This window comes from Hyaena hyaena, unplaced genomic scaffold (genome assembly GCF_003009895.1).
Source record: "Hyaena hyaena isolate Hyena2069 unplaced genomic scaffold, ASM300989v1 scaffold_867, whole genome shotgun sequence".
NCBI lineage: Eukaryota > Metazoa > Chordata > Mammalia > Carnivora > Hyaenidae > Hyaena > Hyaena hyaena.
In genome coordinates this window covers 662,487-668,459 of record NW_024081501.1, presented here as the reverse complement: position 1 = coordinate 668,459, position 5,973 = coordinate 662,487, and positions in this window count along the sequence as shown.

Genomic DNA, 5,973 nt, shown 5'->3' with positions numbered 1-5,973 from the left:
TATTTCTTTGGGGTATTTTTGATTGCCGTGGCTAGGACTTCCAGTACTAGGTTAAATAACAGTGGTGAAAGTTGAACATCCCATCTCATTTTTGACCTTAGTGGAAAAGCTTTCAGTTGTTCCTCATTGAATATGATGTTAGCGGTGGGTTTTTCATATATGGCCTTTATTATGTTGAGGTATATTTCCTCTAAGCCTACTTTTTTGAGGCTTTCATCATGAATGAATGTTGTACTTTATCAAATCCTTTTTCTGCATCTGTTGAAATGATCATATGATTCTTATCCTTTCTTTAACTAGTGTTATGTATTATGTTGATTGATTTGTGAATATTGAACCACCCTTGCAATCCAGAAATAAATCCCACTTGATCATGGTGAATTATTTTTTTAATATATTGTTGGAGTCAATTTGCTGAATTTTTCAGTTTGAAAAAATTGAGAATTTTTTCAGCTGTGTTCATGAGGGATATTGCCATGTAGGGTTTTTTTTTTGTGTTTTTGTTTTTGTTTTTGTTTTTTAATGGAGTCTTTATCTGGTTTTGGTATCAGGGTAATGCTGGCATCATACTATGAATTTGGAAAAGTCATGTTTTGTAATAGTTTGAGAAGAATAGGTATTAACTCTTCTTTAAATGTTTGGTGGAATTCATCTGTGAAGCCATCTGGACTTTTGCTTTATGAGAGCTTTTTGATTACTCATTCAATTTCCTTGCTGGATAATGATCTGTTCAAGTTTCTTATTTCTTCCTATTTCAGGTTTGGTAGTTTATATGTTTCTAGAAATTTACAGTGGAGTATGACTTTTAATTTCCTTCAAGAACTTTTCTTTTGTATTCACAACTTGACTAAGTCTTTGGCACAAGAGACCTAGCTTTTGACCTATCTTGGCTTTTGGCATTTCTTCTTTACTAGGTTTAATTATTTCTAGCTTTTCATTTAAAGTAAGAAATGTGAGTTGTCCTTTAACTTAAACACTTAAAGGTCATTGTAGGGTTATTAACTGGTCTCACTTTAATATTGTATCTCAGGGAATAGGGTGTATGAAGGACAGTGAGAGAAACAGGGGACTACCTGGATCTTGGAGTGGGTCAGAACACACACAACATTTATCAATAAATTTTGCTTTGTTGTATGGGTACAGTTCATGATGCCCCCAAACAATCACAATAACAATATCAAAGATCACTGATCATCGATGACATATAAGTACAGTAATAATGAAGAATTTTAAATGTTGTGAGAATTAACAAAATGTGACACAGAGACAGAAAGTGAACAAATGCTATTAGAAAAGTGGTACTGATGATACACTTACTTGATGTAGAGTTACCACAAAATTTCAATCTGAAAAAAATGAAATATCTGTGAAGTACAGGAAAAGAGAATTGTGATCAAATGAGGTATGCCTGTAACTGATGCGTGTGATAGTTTGGAATTCCCTAATTAAGAAGACTTTGAAACTTTTAAGAGGATTGTGCTATCAAAGAAAACATGATATAATTATAGAAACTTTAAAATTATTTCTCCAAAGCTTAACATGATGATTAGATCCCTAGAGTGACCTAAGTAGATTGTGAAGTCTGTTGAGTGTACAGAGATGACATTTTTTCCCCTAATGTTCAATGTATGTGTCTAGGTAGAATAATAGAAATGGAATACAATGAAACCTTAGTTTGCAAGTAACTTGGTCTGCAAGTATTCCATAAGATGAGCAAACATTTCTAATAAATTTCAAATTGATAAATAAGTGATGTCTTGCTATACAAGTATTACATGATGCTGAATGTTACATGATCACACCTGAGCCAATAGTTCTTGAAATTTGTTTTGATATACAAGCGTTTTGGATTATAGGCATTTCTAGAAGAAATTATGCTCACAAACCAAGGTTTTACAAATCCCTCAGAGGGCAGAACCAAAGATGAAATAAAACAATGGATGGAAACTTCCTCCCAAGAAACAGAATTATCAGCTAATTAAGAAATGTTTTTCATGCTAGAGTAGGAAGTCCTTAAATGTTTTCTGATAAAGATTTCAGAATGTTACAAGTAGCTCTTGGGCATATATTCTACTCTTCCATTTTTCAAGTTGAAATTCTTATTGCAGTGATAAATACTTTATTTCTTCATTGTATATTATGTGCATGGGAATACACTTATTTATTCTTTTTGGTCTCTAGATCAAATAATATGAATGTTTAATCCCTTCCTCACACTGCATATATGAAAATAACTTCTTTGTGGAGTAAGTATCCAAACTTTAAAAGCATTTTTATTTATATTGAGAGCTCCACTTTTTTCCCTTCAAGGTTATCTGATAAAAACTCAATTCTGGATATTTTAAGTGGAACATTTTGAGGGTAGGTATCAAAAGGGTGAACAACGGACTATTAAGATTAATGTTGCTTGCTTACAGTAGTGGCATGAGTGATGTGGTACAGAAAAAAATATTATTCTCTGGAGTTGATCCTAGTTCTTTTCGGTGCCTACATTCATCAATCATTGTTTAAATTCACCAGCTAATTTCCAGTTGGGTCAAAAAAGAAGTAGCCCTAGATATTACATCATTAAGTACATTTGGGTTATAGTAAAGGAATATGTGATATATTTTTAGGCATTTAATATTAAACACCAAAAGGTCTGACTGGTAGATGATTGAATTCATGCTCCAGTATTCCCATACCTGAAGATGAATTAACATAGGCGAATGTTCAGAAATAAAATATAAACCATGATGTAGTTATACAGAAGCCATATAGGAAAAAAAGAGCAAACTTGTAAATTGTGCTAATGGCTCACATACAAATGCAGCTTTATACTATAAACAGCTGCTTTCAGAAAAATCAACCTTGTAGAGGAATATGCGTTGATTGCCTGAAGCTAAATTGTCTGGGTGCACAGCTCAGGGAAAAAAATAAAGTAACATTTTGTAGGTATCAGCATACTTTCTGGCATGTTAATCTGGTACTGAGGCTTGAAATATCTCATTCAATTCTCTGTTGGGAGTTATGATAGCCTTTAACAGAAGCATGTTTAGATTAGACAAACCAGAGGACAAGAGTATACAGTACATTGAAAAAGAGTCTGGCCATATTTCCATAAATAGAAGGAAGGTAAGATATTTTGAGAGTGTAAACCATTCTCTTATTAGGTTTCCATATTATTATTTTTTCTTTCAGGAGTTTGCAGGAATTACTAAGACCTTTTTTTTTAAAGAGTAAAATCATAGCCAGCATTTAGTTCAGGTAATAACTCACACCCTGCACTTTCAATTCTATTTGTCGCTATTCTTGTCCTTTCTTCCTTCTCCAACATCAGTTATTCTCCTCCTCCTGGAAAATTCCCATTATTGTATAACTATGCTATAATATTTTTTTCATACATAAAGAGAGAGAGTATGAGAGAGAGAGAGAGAGAGAGAGAAAGGCAGAGACAGATAGGGAGAGGGGCAGAGGGGAAGAGAGAGAGAATCTTAAGTAGCTTCACACTGAGAATGGAAACTGACAGAGGTTTCAGTCTCACAAACCATGAGATAATGACCTTAGCTAAAGTCAAGAGCCAGGCATTTAACCAATGGAGCCACCCAGCCAAACCTAGCATGTTATAGCCTTTTAACAAATGTTTATTATATCCCTTCAGCTACCTCCTCATTTCTTTTCTCAACTGTATGGTAAAATTCCTCAAAATGTTTATAGCTGGTATCATGATTTTCTTAATCTGTCTAGGTTTTCATGTCTATCCATGAACAAAAACTGCTGGCTTCAAGACTATCAATAGCTTTCATGTTGTTAAATTTACTGATAAATTCTAAAACCTCACGTAACTGGACCTATTCAGGGCCTTTGACCAAAATGACTGTCATAACTCTTCCTTGAGTATCTCTTGTTTCTCTTTCCATATCACTGAAGGCTCTTTTAAAAGAGATACTAAAGTATCCTTTTTCATGTCTCTTCATTGTCCTTACCTTTAAACATTAGGATGCCACAAACCTCAATCCTTGAACATGATTTTTTAACAGTAAGAATTTTCTAATTGATATCAATCAATGATGTGCATGTACATCTTATCTGTATGTTGATGACTCCCAAATTTATGTCCTCAGTGCTAACTCTTCTTTAAACTTCTAACACATAAATTCCACTTGCATCCTTCTAACCATCTCAAACTTAATATATCTAAAACAATTATTGATTTCAGTAGGAAATCATCCTTAGTCGTCTTCAATCTAAAAATAGCAGCTGCATTCTTTCATTTGCTCAGGCCAAAGCTCTAGAGCAAGACATAACCACTCTTTTTCATGCACCATCATGAACTATTGGTTTTATCCTTAAAGTATATCTAAATCCTAACTCACCATCCTTTCTCATCCCAATTACTGCAATAGTAATTTTTCAACTTCCATTTTTCTGTACCTACATTCTTGTCCCCTGTAATTTTGATGCATTCAATCTCTTCTTTCTCAGAAAGGAAGGGAAAAATCTGCATGGTTCAGTTCCTGACTTCTATAGGTCTTTGTTCAAATGGCTCACCATCAGGAAGAAATTTTCATCCTCTTTTCTATAAAACAGCATTTGCTTACTATTACTCTTATCTCCTTACATTGCTAAAATCTCATGAATAGTACTTTTTTACTTCCTGTAATGTAATGTAATTCATTCATTCATTCATTCATTCACTTTTTGCCTGTCATACTTCACTAAAATGTAGACTCCACGAGAGAGGTAATTTGTTAGTTTTGTCCAGTGTTGTGACTGGAACACTGACTGGCAAATGACAAGTGTTCAATAAATAACTATTGAACATATCCCAATCTCATCTTGATTTCTAGTGATTCTCAGTAGTGCCTAGTCCCACAAAACAATAGCTAAAATTATACTTAACTTTAAGATGGTTGTTTAGTTCTAAATATCCCTTAAAGTCCCAACTGCCACAGTCTGTATCTCTCCTTAGTGTTTGCGCTTGAAACTTTGTACTCTGCTGGAAAGAGTTAACTTGGAATGGAGAGAATAAGGTGACCCTGTAGAGCCAGTCAGATAAACCAAACCTAACTGGATGATCACTAGGTTGGTATGTTGCAACCAGATCCTAGTAAAACCACAAAAATGAGATGTCTGCAACAGTAAAGTATGCCAGACCTCTCTTTCTGACTTTTGTTGGGTGAACAAAATGACCAATCATTATAGAAAGAGAGAATTTGTTTTAAGAGGGTTCAAAGCCTCTGCTAAATTAATCTTTTGCAAATATTCCCTTGGAGAAGAGTGAAGTATTGGTGTCTTAGTGTAAATATATCTTCTACTGATTTTAAGCTGATTATACAATTGATCAAAATCAGTGACCTATTTTCTTTCTGAATGTTACTTATTCAAAAATCCATAAAGGAAATGTTGAATGATGTCCTTTTTTGAATGTTACTTATTCAAAAATCCATAAAGGAAATGTTGAATGATGTCTTTTTTTGAATGTTACTTATTCAAAAATCCATAAAGGAAATGTTGAATGATGTCTTTTTTCCCCCCTGGAAACTATTTTTTTTTAAGTCAGCTCTCTTAATAACATACAGTCCCTTGATTTTTGTTCTTACATTTGTGACTATTAGTTTTTTCCATTGTATCCTTTTCCACTTATCTATGCTTCCATTCTTTGCTTTCTTTGTTTTTGAAAGGGTAGAGCTTTATTAAAATGTAATTTATATACCATATAATTTAAACATACAAACCAGAGTTATGTGATTATCACCATAGTATATTTTAGAATATTTTTATCACACCAAAAAGAAACTCTATAACCTTTAACTTTTAGCTGCTTCCATTCTTCCCTCACACTTTTATAACTGGCTCCTTTTGTTTAGTGTAATATTTTCAAAATTCATCCATTTATAGCATGTATCAGTACTTAATTCCTTTTGATTCTTAAAATTCCAATTTATGACTATACAATGCTGTATTTATCCCTTCATTAGTGAACATGTGGGT